The 15,000-nt window shown below is 40.7% G+C and overlaps 1 long non-coding RNA gene across 1 annotated transcript; it reads left to right on the top strand.

Annotated features, from left to right (window-relative positions):
• Positions 1 to 5,319: 5,319 nt before the first annotated feature.
• On the top strand, positions 5,320 to 14,994 carry LOC127924582 (uncharacterized). Its single transcript, XR_008118279.1, has 3 exons — positions 5,320 to 5,404; positions 13,578 to 13,676; positions 14,660 to 14,994. It is a non-coding gene; the product is annotated as an uncharacterized LOC127924582 (long non-coding RNA).
• Positions 14,995 to 15,000: the final 6 nt, after the last annotated feature.

The raw sequence follows: 15,000 nt of genomic DNA, 5'->3' as shown, positions 1-15,000 counted from the left end.
GATAGGAGGAGGATGGATCAACTACATTATAGTTACAATACCCAGTCACTACAAAGATACAGGCATCTTCCTAACATTATAGTTGCCGGAGTATAATGGCTGTGATAGGAAACACTGAGGATGGATCAACTACATTATAGTTACTCCTCAATACTAACCTAACTGACAGAGTATAATGGCTGTGATAGGAGAACACTGAGGATGGATCAACTACATTATAGTTACTCCTCAATACTAACCTAACTGACAGAGTTTAATGGCTGTGATAGGAGAACACTGAGGATGGATCAACTACATTATAGTTACTCCTCAATACTAACCTAACTGACAGAGTATAATGGCTGTGATAGGAGAACACTGAGGATGGATCAACTACATTATAGTTACTCCTCAATACTAACCTAACTGACAGAGTTTAATGGCTGTGATAGGAGAACACTGAGGATGGATCAACTACATTATAGTTACTCCTCAATACTAACCTAACTGACAGAGTTTAATGGCTGTGATAGGAGAACACTGAGGATGGATCAACTACATTATAGTTACTCCTCAATACTAACCTAACTGACAGAGTTTAATGGCTGTGATAGGAGAACACTGAGGATGGATCAACTACATTATAGTTACTCCTCAATACTAACCTAACTGACAGAGTTTAATGGCTGTGATCCTCAGTGGCAGAGTTTAATGGCTGTGAGTGAATCAACTGAGGATGGATCAACTACATTATAGTTACTCCTCAATACTATAACTGACAGTAGTGAGATCATTTCAACTACATTATAGTTACTCCTCAATACTAACCTAACTGACAGAGTTTAATGGCTGTGATAGTGAGGATGGATCAACTCATTATAGTTACTCCTCAATACTAACCTAACTGACAGAGTTTAATGGCTGTGATAGGAGAACACTGAGGATGGATCAACTACATTATAGTTACTCCTCAATACTAACCTAACTGACAGAGTTTAATGGCTGTGATAGTGAGGATGGATCATTTAACCTAACTGCAGACGCTCTGATCCAGTAGGCTGTGATAGGAGAACACTGAGGATGGATCATTTATAGTTACTCCTCAATACTAACCTAACTGATTTAATGGCTGTGATAGGAGAACACTGAGGATGGATCAACTACATTATAGTTACTCCTCAATACTAACCTAACTGACAGAGTTTAATGGCTGTGAGTAGGATGGAATCATTTAGTTACTCCTCAGACGCTCTGATCCAGTAGTGAATCATTTATAGTTACTCCTCAATACTCTGATCCAGTAGTGAAACTACATTTAGTTACTCCTCAATACCTAACTGACAGAGTATAATGGCTGTGATAGGAGAACACTGAGGATGGATCAACTAGTTACAATTAACCTAACTGACAGAGTTTAATGGCTGTGATAGGAGAACACTGAGGATGGATCAACTTTATAGTTACAATACTAACCTAACTGACAGAGTTTAATGGCTGTGATAGGAGAAAACTGAGGATGGATCAACTACATTATAGTTACTCATACCTAACTGAGTCATTTAATGGCAGCTGTGATAGGAAAACTGAGGATGGATCAACTACATTATAGTTACTCCTCAATACTAACCTAACTGACAGAGTATAATGGCTGTGATAGGAGAAAACTGAGGATGGATCTCTGATCCAGTAGTGAGTCATTTGATAGCAGAAACTCCTCAATACTAACCTAACTGTTTAATGGCTGTGATAGGAGAACACTTGGATCAACTAGTTACACTCAATACTAACCTAACTGACAGTAGTGATAGGAGAACACTGAGGATGGATCAACTTTATAGTTACAATACTAACCTAACTGAGAGTTTAATGTAGTGAGGATCATTTAGTTACTCCTCAATACTAACCTAACTGCTCTGATAGGAGAACACTGAGGATGAGTCATTATAGTTACTCCTCAATACTAACCTAACTGATTTAATGGCTGTGATAGTGAGGATGGATCATTTATAGTTACTCCTCAATACTAACCTAACTGATTTAATGGCTGTGAGTGAGTCATACATTATAGTTACAATACTAACCTAACTGATTTAATGGCTGTGTAGTGGATCAACTCATTATAGTTACTCCTCAATACTAACCTAACTGACAGAGTCCAATGGCTGTAGTGAGTCATTTAGCAGGCCTAACTGACTCTGATGCAGAACACTGAGGATGGATCAACTCATTATAGTTACTCCTCAATACTAACCTAACTGATCAGGCTGTGAGTGAGGATGGATCATTTATAGTTACTCCTCAATACGCTCTGTGATAGGAGAACACTGAGGATGGATCAACTACATTATAGTTACTCCTCAATACTAACCTAACTGATTTAATGGCTGTGATAGTGAGGATGGATCATTTAGTTACTCCTCAATACTAACCTAACTGACAGAGTCCAATGGCTAGTGAGGATCAACTTTAGCAGACGCTCTGATTATAGTTACTCCTCAATACTAACCTAACTGACAGTAGTGAGTGGATCATTTATAGCAGAAACTGAGTCGATTTAATGGCAGTAGTGACAATACTAACCTAACTGACAGAGTATAATGGCACTGTCATTTAGCAGACTAACCTAACTGCTCTGATCCAGTAGTGAGTCATTTAACAGACGCTCTGATCCAGTAGTGAATCATTTAGCAGACGCTCTGATCCAGTAGTGAGTCATTTATAGTTACGCTCTGATCCAGTAGTGAATCATTTAGCAGACGCTCTGATCCAGTAGTGAATCATTTAGGATGACGATCTGATCCAGTAGTGAGTCATTTAGCAGACGCTCTGATCCAGTAGTGAGTCATTTAGCAGACGCTCTGATCCAGTAGTGAACCTAATCATTTAGCAGACGCTCTGATCCAGTAGTGAATCATTTAGCAGACGCTCTGATCCAGTAGTGAGTCATTTAGCAGATGCTCTGATCCAGTAGTGAGTCATTTAGCAGACGCTCTGATCCAGTAGTGAGTCATTTAGCAGACGCTCTGATCCAGTAGTGAGTCATTTAGCAGACGCTCTGATCCAGTAGTGAGTCATTTAGCAGAGTGAGTCATTTAGCTCTGATCCAGTAGTGAATCATTTAGCATTTAGAGACGCTCTGATCCAGTAGTGAATCATTTAGCAGACGATCTGATCCAGTAGTGAGTCATTTAGATCAGTAGTGAGTCATTTAGCTCTGATCCAGTAGTGAGTCATTAGTAGTCATTTAGAGACGCTCTGATCCAGTAGTGAGTCATTTAGCAGACGCTCTGATCCAGTAGTGAGTCATTTAGCAGACGCTCTGATCCAGTAGTGAGTCATTTAGCAGATGCTCTGATCCAGTAGTGAGTCATTTAGCAGACGCTCTGATCCAGTAGTGAGTCATTTAGCAGACGCTCTGATCCAGTAGTGAGTCATTTAGCAGACGCTCTGATCCAGTAGTGAGTCATTTAGCAGACGCTCTGATCCAGTAGTGAGTCATTTAGCAGATGCTCTGATCCAGTAGTGAGTCATTAAGCAGATGCTCTGATGCAGTAGTGAGTCATTTAGCAGACACTCTGATCCAGTAGTGAGTCATTTAGCAGACACTCTGATCCAGTAGTGAGTCATTTAGCAGACGCTCTGATCCAGTAGTGAGTCATTTAGCAGACGCTCTGATGCAGAGGTGAGTCATTTAGCAGACGCTCTGATCCAGTAGTGAGTCATTTAGCAGACACTCTGATCCAGTAGTGAGTCATTTAGCAGACACTCTGATCCAGTAGTGAGTCATTTAGCAGACGCTCTGATGCAGAGGTGAGTCATTTAGCAGACGCTCTGATCCAGTAGTGAGTCATTTAGCATTTAGACGCTCTGATCCAGTAGTGAGTCATTTAGCAGAAACTCTGATCCAGTAGTGAGTCATTTAGCAGACACTCTGATCCAGTAGTGAGTCATTTAGTAGTGAGTCATTTAGAGACGCTCTGATCCAGTAGTGAGTCATTAAGCAGGATGCTCTGATGCAGTAGTGAGTCATTTAGCAGACACTCTGATCCAGTTAGTGAGTCATTTAGATTACAGACACTCTGATCCAGTAGTGAATCATTTAGATTACAGACGCTCTGATCCAGTAGTGAGTCATTTAGCAGGCGCTCTGATGCAGAGGTGAGTCATTTAGCAGACGCTCTGATCCAGTAGTGAGTCATTTAGCAGAAACTCCTAGATCCAGTAGTGAGTCATTTGGAGCAGACACTCTGATCCAGTAGTGAGTCATTTAGCAGGCGCTCTGATCCAGTAGTGAGTCATTGATCCTAGTGATCATAATAACATGGAGGGACTCTGATCCAGTAGTGAGTCAATCATAATAAATCAGATTACATGGAGAGGGAGACCTGATCCTAGATCATAATGAATCAGATTACATGGAGAGGAGGACCTGATCCTAGATCATAATGAATCAGATTACATGGAGAGGGATCCTAGACCTGAATCAGATTACATGGATCAGATAATGAATCAGATTACATGGAGAGGGGGACCTGATCCTAGATCATAATGAATCAGATTACATGGAGAGGGGACCTGATCCTAGATCATAATGAATCAGATTACATGGAGAGGGGGACCTGATCCTAGATCATAATGAATCAGATTACATGGAGAGGGGGACCTGATCCTAGATCATAATGAATCAGATTACATGGAGAGGGAGACCTGATCCTAGATCATAATAATGAATCAGAATGAATCAGATTACATGGAGAGGAGGGGGGACCTGATCCTAGATCATAATGAATCAGATTACATGGAGAGGGGACCTGATCCTAGATCATAGATCATTACATGGAGAGGGGAGACCTGATCCTAGATCATAATCATGGAGAGGGGGACCTGATCCTAGATCATAATAAATCAGATTACATGGAGAGGGGGACCTGATCCTAGATCATAATAAATCAGATGACATGGAGAGGGGACCTGATCCTAGATCATAATGAATCAGATTAGATGATCAGAGAGAGGGACCTGATCCTAGATCATAATGAATCAGATTAGAGAAGGAGAATCAGATTAGATGGAATGAATCAGATTAGATCATAAAGAATCAGATTACATGGAGAGGAGGGACCTGATCCTAGATCATAATGAATCAGATTACATGGAGAGGGGAGCTGATCCTAGAGCAACGCTCCTCCTCAGGGTGGGACACTGCCTGTGTGAAACAGAACACATAGTTGTAAAGTCTAGTTACAGCAGGTGTTTACTGCCATCTAGTGGAAGATACCAATATAACACTTTATTATCAGGGTGGGGAGGAACAGATAGTGAAAGTCGGCTGAGCTGAAACAGAAAGTAAAGTTGTTCTTTTGTTCAGGATCCATTTTGAGACGACAGAGCAGAAAAGACTACATGGAGATTATTGAAAAATAAAGTAAGTATTTCTGAACAATAATCTATTCTAATGGACAAAGTAAGATAATTAATACCTGGAATGAGATATTACTAGTTAGTAGAACTGCTACTGGAGCTGAGTTGCTGACAGACAGCAGTTTTCAAAGTGTAAACTAATCAGTAGTCCTACATGTTATCAGTAACACGTCTGGTAAAGATGGTGGAGGAGATTTTCAATGATATGGTTTCATGTTTATCTCAGGGTTTCTCCATCCTTTTCTTCTTACCAGCACTTACACACCTGATTCAACTAATCATCAAATATTTAAAAATAATTTAACATTTGAGACATACAAATGAACATTCTCAAATTAAAACCTTTTGGGTTTGTAGGACAGTCCTACAGTAACTCACATCTTGGAGGAAAAAACACAGCTAAACTTGGTTTAGAGTAAATTATATGTTTATAAAAAATAATGTAAGAGAGATGTCTTGAAGAAACTCATCTGGGATTAGAACTCTGTGTCTCAGTGCCCTGCGACAGTGGGAGGTTTGTTTTGCATGGCCCGGTGCTACAGGTGGGTGGACATATATTTTATGGACCAATGGAATGGTCTAAAATGCTCAAACTCTGCTCCCTCGGGGAGCCGGGCAATGCAAAACTAATACACCCAGTGACCGTTACTTTGTTTCCTGATATGAAATGGAAAGTAATTTTGTAGCCGACGCAGTTCCAGAATGTCTGTTGAAACTGTGTCTCATATGGAACGTTAGAACAGTGGTGGAAACAGAACTCAGTTCCAGAATGTCTGTTGAAACTGTGTCTCATATGGAACGTTAGAACAGTGGTGGAAACAGAACTCAGTTCCAGAATGTCTGTTGAAACTGTGTCTCATATGGAACGTTAGAACAGTGGTGGAAACAGAACTCAGTTCCAGAATGTCTGTTGAAACTGTGTCTCATATGGAACGTTAGAACAGTGGTGGAAACAGAACTCAGTTCCAGAATGTCTGTTGAAACTGTGTCTCATATGGAACATTAGAACAGTGGTGGAAACAGAACTCAGTTCCAGAATGTCTGTTGAAACTGTGTCTCATAGGAACGTTAGAACAGTGGTGGAAACAGAACTCAGTTCCAGAATGTCTGTTGAAACTGTGTCTACATATGGAACGTTAGAACAGTGGTGGAAACAGAACTCAGTTCCAGAATGTCTGTTGAAACTGTGTCTCATGGAGGAACGTTAGAACAGTGGTGGAAACAGAACTCAGTTCCAGAATGTCTGTTGAAACTGTGTCTCATATGGAACGTTAGAACAGTGGTGGAAACAGAACTCAGTTCCAGAATGTTGTTGAAACTGTGTCTCATATGGAACGTTAGAACAGTGGTGAAACAGAACTCAGTTCCAGAATGTCTGTTGAAACTGTGTCTCATATGGAACGTTAGAACAGTGGTGGAAACAGAACTCAGTTCCAGAATGTCTGATGAAACTGTGTTTCTCATATAAACGTTAGAACAGTGGTGGAAACAGAACTCAGTTCCAGAATGTCTGTTGAAACTGTGTCTCATATGGAACGTTAGAACAGTGGTGGAAACAGAACTCAGTTCCAGAATGTCTGTTGAAACTGTGTCTCATATGGAACGTTAGAACAGTGGTGGAAACAGAACTCAGTTCCAGAATGTCTGTTGAAACTGTGTCTCATATGGAACGTTAGAACAGTGGTGGAAACAGAACTCAGTTCCAGAATGTCTGTTGAAACTGTGTCTCATATGGAACGTTAGAACAGTGGTGGAAACAGAACTCAGTTCCAGAATGTCTGTGAAACTGTGTCTCATATGGAACGTTAGAACAGTGGTGGAAACAGAACTCAGTTCCAGAATGTCTGTTGAAACTGTGTCTCATATGGAACGTTAGAACAGTGGTGGAAACAGAACTCAGTTCCAGAATGTCTGTTGAAACTGTGTCTCATATGGAACATTAGAACAGTGGTGGAAACAGAACTCAGTTCCAGAATGTCTGTTGAAACTGTGTCTCATATGGAACGTTAGAACAGTGGTGGAAACAGAACTCAGTTCCAGAATGTCTGTTGAAACTGTGTCTCGTATGGAACGTTAGAACAGTGGTGGAAACAGAACTCAGTTCCAGAATGTCTGTTGAAACTGTGTCTCATATGGAACGTTAGAACAGTGGTGGAAACAGAACTCAGTTCCAGAATGTCTGTTGAAACTGTGTCTCATATGGAACGTTAGAACAGTGGTGGAAACAGAACTCAGTTCCAGAATGTCTGTTGAAACTGTGTCTCATATGGAACGTTAGAACAGTGGTGGAAACAGAACTCAGTTCCAGAATGTCTGTTGAAACTGTGTCTCATATGGAACGTTAGAACAGTGGTGGAAACAGAACTCACATCTCAGTTCCAGAATGTCTGTTGAAACTGTGTCTCATATGGAACGTTAGAACAGTGGTGGAAACAGAACTCAGTTCCAGAATGTCTGTTGAAACTGTGTCTCATATGGAACGTTAGAACAGTGGTGGAAACAGAACTCAGTTCCAGAATGTCTGTTGAAACTGTGTCTCATATGGAACGTTAGAACAGTGGTGGAAACAGAACTCAGTTCCAGAATGTCTGTTGAAACTGTGTCTCATATGGAACGTTAGAACAGTGGTGGAAACAGAACTCAGTTCCAGAATGTCTGTTGAAACTGTGTCTCATATGGAACGTTAGAACAGTGGTGGAAACAGAACTCAGTTCCAGAATGTCTGTTGAAACTGTGTCTCATATGGAACGTTAGAACAGTGGTGGAAAAAGTACTTTCATACTTTTTACTCATAGAAGTAAAGACACCTTTTTTAATTTGTTTTATCCATTGTTTTACGAGGTAAGTTGACTGAGAACATGTTCTCATTTGCAGCAACGACCTGGGGAATAGTTACAGGGGAGAGGAGGGGGATGAATGAGCCAATTGTTAACTATTTATCAGTACCGTGATGGTTTGATCTCCAGATTGGGAATTTAGCCAGGACACCGGGGTTAACACCCCTATCTTAGTCTAAGTGCCATTATCTTTAATGACCTCAGAGAATCAGGACACCCGTTTTAACGTCCCATCCGAAAGACAGCACCCTACACAGGGCAGTGTCCCCAATCACTGCCCTGGAGTATTGGGATATATATATATATTTTAGACCAGAGGAAAGAGTACCCCTACTGGCCCTCCAATACCACTTCCAGCAGCATCTGGTCTCCCATCCAGGGACTGACCAGGACCAACCCTGCTTAGCTTCAGAAGCAAGCCAGCAGTGGTATGCAGGGTGGTATGCAGGGTGGTATGCAGGGTGGTATGCAGGGTGGTATGCAGGGTGGTATGCAGGGTGGTATGCAGGGTGGTATGCTGGGTGGTATGCAGGGTGGTATGCTGGGTGGTATGCAGGGTGGTATGCAGGGTGGTATGCAGGGTGGTATGCAGGGTGGTATGCAGGGTGGTATGCATTGGTGGTAACAGCAGGGTGGTATGCAGGGTGGTATGCAGGGTGGTATGCACTGGTATGCAGGGTGGTATGCAGGGTGGTATGCTGGGTGGTATGCAGGGTGGTATGCAAGGTATGCATGGTATGCAGGGTGGTATGCAGGGTGGTATGCAGGGTGGTATGCTGGGTGGTATGCTGGGTGGTATGCAGGGTGGTATGCAGGGTGGTATGCAGGGTGGTATGCTTAGTGGTATGCTGGGTGGTATGCAGGGTGGTATGCACTGGTATGCAGGGTGGTATTCTACTGTGGTATGCTGGTGGTATGCATTACTCATGCAGGGTGGTATGCACTGGTATTCAGGGTGGTATGCAGGGTGGTATGCAGGGTGGTATGCATCTCATATGGTATGCAGGGTGGTATGCATTCTACTGGTATGCTTAGTGGTATGCATTACTGGTATGCAGGGTGGTATGCTGGGTGGTATGCAGGGTGGTATGCAGGGTGGTATGCAGGGTGGTATGCAGGGTGGTATGCAGGGTGGTATGCAGGGTGGTATGCTGCTGGCAAAAATATAAAATAATAGAAAATGACTAATAATAGAAAGTGAAAGTCACCCAGTAAAATACTACTTTAGCATTTGTGTTTAGTGAGTTTGCCAGATAAGAGGCAGTAGGGATGATCAGGGTTGTTCTCTTGACTAATCTGCATTGGGACAGATTTTCTGTCCTGCTAAGCATTCTAAACTATTCTACTTTTGTATCTTAAAATGTCTGGGTAAAAGTACATCATTTTCATTTATGAATGTATACTCTTCTGAAGTAAAAGTAAAGTTGTTAAAAATATAAATATTAAAGTTACTCCATCTCATATGTATATACTGATTCTATACTATTTATGTATCTTAGTCTGGCATTACTCATCTCATATGTATATACTGTATTCTATACTATTCTACTGTATCTTAGTCTATGCATTACTCATCTCATATGTATATACTGTATTCTATACTATTCTACTGTATCTTAGTCTATGCATTACTCATCTCATATGTAGATACTGTATTCTATACTATTCTACTGTATCTTAGTCTATGCATTACTCATCTCATATGTATATACTGTATTCTATACTATTCTACTGTATCTTAGTCTATGCATTACTCATCTCATATGTAGATACTGTATTCTATACTATTCTACTGTATCTTAGTCTATGCATTACTCATCTCATATGTATATACTGTATTCTATACTATTCTACTGTATCTTAGTCTATGCATTACTCATCTCATATGTAGATACTGTATTCTATACTATTCTACTGTATCTTAGTCTATGCATTACTCATCTCATATGTATATACTGTATTCTATACTATTCTACTGTATCTTAGTCTATGCATTACTCATCTCATATGTAGATACTGTATTCTATACTATTCTAGTTTGGTCTTAGTCTTGCATTACTCATCTCATATGTATATACTGTATTCATATTCTATACTATTCTACTGTATCTTAGTTCTATGCATTACTCATCTCATATGTAGATACTGTATTCTATACTATTCTACTGTATCTTAGTCTATGCATTACTCATCTCATATGTATATACTGTATTCTATACTATTCTACTGTATCTTAGTCTATGCATTACTCATCTCATATGTAGATACTGTATTCTATACTATTCTACTGTATCTTAGTCTATGCATTACTCATCTCATATGTATATACTGTATTCTATACTATTCTACTGTATCTTAGTCTATGCATTACTCATCTCATATGTAGATACTGTATTCTATACTATTCTACTGTATCTTAGTCTATGCATTACTCATCTCATATGTATATACTGTATTCTATACTATTCTACTGTATCTTAGTCTATGCATTACTCATCTCATATGTATATACTGTATTCTATACTATTCTACTGTATCTTAGTCTATGCATTACTCATCTCATATGTATATACTGTATTCTATACTGTTCTACTGTATCTTAGTCTATGCCGCTCTGACATTGTGACCAATAACATTTGACTTGATTTAGATTAGGCTATATATACAACATGACCAAAAGTATGTAGACACCTGCTGGTCGAACGTCTCATTCCAAAATCATAGGCATCAATATGGAGTTGGTCCCACCCTTGCTGCAAGAACAGCCTCCACTCTTCTGGGAAGACTTTCCACTAGATGTTGGAACATTGCTGCTATAACAGTCACCACTCTTCTGGGAAGGTTTTCCACTAGATGTTGGAACATTGCTGCTATAACAGCCTCCACTCTTCTAGGGAGGCTTTCCACTAGATGTTGGAACATTGCTGCTATAACAGCCTCCACTCTTCTGGGAAGACTTTCCACTAGATGTTGGAACATTGCTGCTATAACAGCCTCCACTCTTCTGGGAAGACTTTCCACTAGATGTTGGAACATTGCTGCTATAACAGCCTCCAGTCTTCTGGGAAGACTTTCCACTAGATGTTGGAACATTGCTGCTATAACCTCCAGTCTTCTGGGAAGACTTTCCACTAGATGTTGGACATTGCTGCGGGGACTTGCTTCCATTCAGCAACAAGAGCATTAGGGAGGTCGGGCACTGATGTTGGGTGATTGGGCCTGGCTCGCAGTCGGCATTCCAATTCATCCCAAAGGTGTTCAATGGGGTTGAGTTCAGGGCTCTGTGCAGGCCAGTCAAGTTCTTCCACACCGATCTCGACAAGCCATTACTGTATGGACCTCGCTTTGTGCATGGCGACATTGTCATGCTGAAACTGGAAAGGGCCTTCCCCAAACTGCCCAAGACAATTTTCCTCCGCCACCAAACTTTACAGTTGGCACAATGCATTCGGGCAGAAAGCGTTTTCCTGGCATCCACCAAACCCAGATTCCACTGCTCCAGAGTCCAATGGCAGCGAGCTTTACACCACTCAAGCCGATGCTTGGCATTGCACAAGGTGATCTTGTGTGCAGCTGCTTGGCCATGGAAACCCATTTCATGAAGCTCCGGACTAACAGTTATTTTGCTGACATTGCAGTTTGGAACTCGTTATTGAGTGTTGCAACCGAGGACAGACCATTTTTATGTGCTTCAGCACTTGGCGGGCCCGTTCTCTGAGCTTGAGTGGCCTACCACTTCACTGTTGAGCCGTTGTTGCTCCGAGACGTTTCCACTTCACAATAACAGCACTTACAGTTGACTGGGGCAGCTCTATCAGGGCAGGAATTTGACAAACTGACATGTTGGAAAGGTGGCATCCTATGACGGTGCCACGTTGAAAGGCACTGAGATCTTCAGTACTGGTCATTCTACTGCCAATGTTTGTCTATGGAGATTGCATGGCTGGCTGTCCGACTTTATACACCTGTCAGCAACAGGTGTGGCTGAAATAGAATCCACTAATTTGAAGGGGTGTCCACATATGTTTGCATATACAGTGTAGATTCTCTGTCCTGCTACTGGTAGGACTATAACATTATGTGAACTGATCTGAACAGGTTTAGGCTGGTCATCGATGACATGTAGGCTATATCTGAGGTATAGACTTTCATCTGCATATCACTAACAAACTGCTAGTATACATTATAACCTAGTCTACTTTACATAATATAACATATCACTAACAACCCACTACTATACATTATAACCTAGTCTACTTTACATAATATAACATCTACATATCACTAACAACCCACTACTATACATTATAACCTAGTCTACTTTACATAATATAACATATCACTAACAACCCACTACTATACATTATAACCTAGCCTACTTTACATAATATAAAATCTTGTTGCAAAAAACCTTTCTGAATGGATCAATCAAATCAAATGAAATGTATTTATAAAGCCCTTCGTACATCAGCTGATATCTCAAAGTGCTGTACAGAAACCCAGCCTAAAACCTCAAACAGCAAACAATGCAGGTGTAGAAGCACGGTGGCTAGGAAAAACTCCTTAGAAAGGCCAAAACCTAGGAAGAAACCTAGAGAGGAACCAGGCTATGTGGGGTGGCCAGTCCTCTTCTGGCTGTGCCGGGTGGAGATTATAACAGAACATGGCCAAGATGTTCAAATGTTCATAAATGACCAGCATGGTCGAATAATAATAAGGCAGAACAGTTGAAACTGGAGCAGCAGCACAGTCAGGTGGACTGGGGACAGCAAGGAGTCATCATGTCAGGTAGTCCTGGGGCATGGTCCTAGGGCTCAGGTCCTCCGAGAGAGAGAAAGATAACAGAATTAAAGACATATTTGGGGTGGCCAGTCCTCTTCTGGCTGTGCCGGGTGGAATACATTATAACAGAACATGGCCAAGATGTTGAAATGTTCATAAATGACCAGTATGGTTGAATAATAATAAGGCAGAACAGTTGAAACTGATAACTTCCCCCTAATCAATAATGTCTGTTTAGCCCTTCTGTCTACATTCTCAGATTAGTTTAGAAAATAACAGATTGAAAGACAATAAATAGCCACTTTTGATTAATATGACATGGCATTATTGTGTAAACTGTCTAGAACTACCTTAACAAACAGTGACTTATTATTATTATTGACAGTTACCATGGAGATGAAATGTCACAACTACATGGTCATGTGATGCATTAAATCACCTGGCTGTTTCTATGTCTGTTAGTAAATGTTTTATTTTTCAAAGAGATAATGAATACATGAGAACAAGAATTAGTTGTCACTGTGTTAATCACAACCAACATGCTGGATCTCTGTTTAGGGGTCAGTGCTCTAAAATGAGTCTCTCCGGGAAGAGAGAGGAGGGGGGCCCTGCCTCTAAAATTCATCTCTCTGAGGGACATGACACCAAAGCTAAGAGGTAAGATGATAATTTTATGAATAATTTATAAAGTTTATTTCCAAAATAAATAGCTATCTTAAGATGAATGCACTTACTGTAAATCACTCTGGATAAGAGCATCTGCTAAATCAGGGTTCTCAATCCGGGGTCTGTGGAGGTACTGCAGGGGTTCTCAATCCGGGGTCTGTGGAGGTACTGCAGGGGTTCTCAATCCGGGGTCTGTGGAGGTACTGCAGGGGTTCTCAATCCGGGGTCTGTGGAGGTACTGCAGGGGTTCTCAATCCGGGGTCTGTGGAGGTACTGCAGGGGTTCTCAATCCGGGGTCTGTGGAGGTACTGCAGGGGTTCTCAATCCGGGGTCTGTGGAGGTACTGCAGGGGTTCCACGGCACCCTGACTGTACTCGTTGCAATGTCAGACATTTGATAGAATTTCCACATGACACAACCACTTTGCCTTCTCTTAATTATTGACTAATATAATGGAATGCATCTTTTAACCAATTGTGATGGTTGTTACCAGCAGAATATTGACAATATAACTGTTACATCAACACACTCTTCACACCCGTTTAACAACTCTAAATAGCTTTGGCATAGTAGGCATCAAGTCCCTTGCCAATAATGTTGCCTACAACGTTGCAACAATGTTCATTTTCGTTGAACACATATTACACCCTAGATACTTTCAATTGCCCAATTTATATCCATGCACAATTTAGGATTATTATTTAACAACATGATGTTTTGCTCCAAAGGGAGAACTTGAAATAACATGATGTAGATAATTAAATCATCAAAAGAAAGACAGGTTTAGAAAACAAGGTTCCTTATAAAAAAGGATTCTATCACTTCCTTAAAATATGAAATCAATAAAAGTTAGATATATTTTGGGTTCAGTGAAGAAGAACCTCTAGAGTTCTGATCAACAAAAGGTTTATGTTTTGAGGATGTGAACCCAGCAGCCCTCCAGTGGTCAGATCAATTCCACCTGTTTTTTCCAGCGCCTGGCCCGGGATTCGAACCAGCCACCTTTCGGTCACAGCTCCAACTCCAACATGAGTTAATCTTCAGAAATAAGCATGAGTTAATCTGCCAAAATGAAGACAAAATGCTCTGCAGACACACATGGTATCACTTGTTATACATAATTATTATACATAAATCATTGCCAAAAGCACAAGACATACTGTTGCATGTAGATCTATATTATTAATGGATTGATCACATAGAAATATAAAAACATTATTTTTAACTACTACAAAGCAATTACATGTGGCTCAGGAACCACTGACTCACTGCATTATTCTATAGTATTATCAAGACACCTGCTGTTAACTCTTAA

The sequence above is a fragment of the Oncorhynchus keta genome, unplaced genomic scaffold (assembly GCF_023373465.1).
Source record: "Oncorhynchus keta strain PuntledgeMale-10-30-2019 unplaced genomic scaffold, Oket_V2 Un_contig_4348_pilon_pilon, whole genome shotgun sequence".
Taxonomy (NCBI): domain Eukaryota; kingdom Metazoa; phylum Chordata; class Actinopteri; order Salmoniformes; family Salmonidae; genus Oncorhynchus; species Oncorhynchus keta.
Note: the sequence above shows the minus strand (reverse complement) of the source record. Positions and strands in the feature narration are given on the sequence as shown.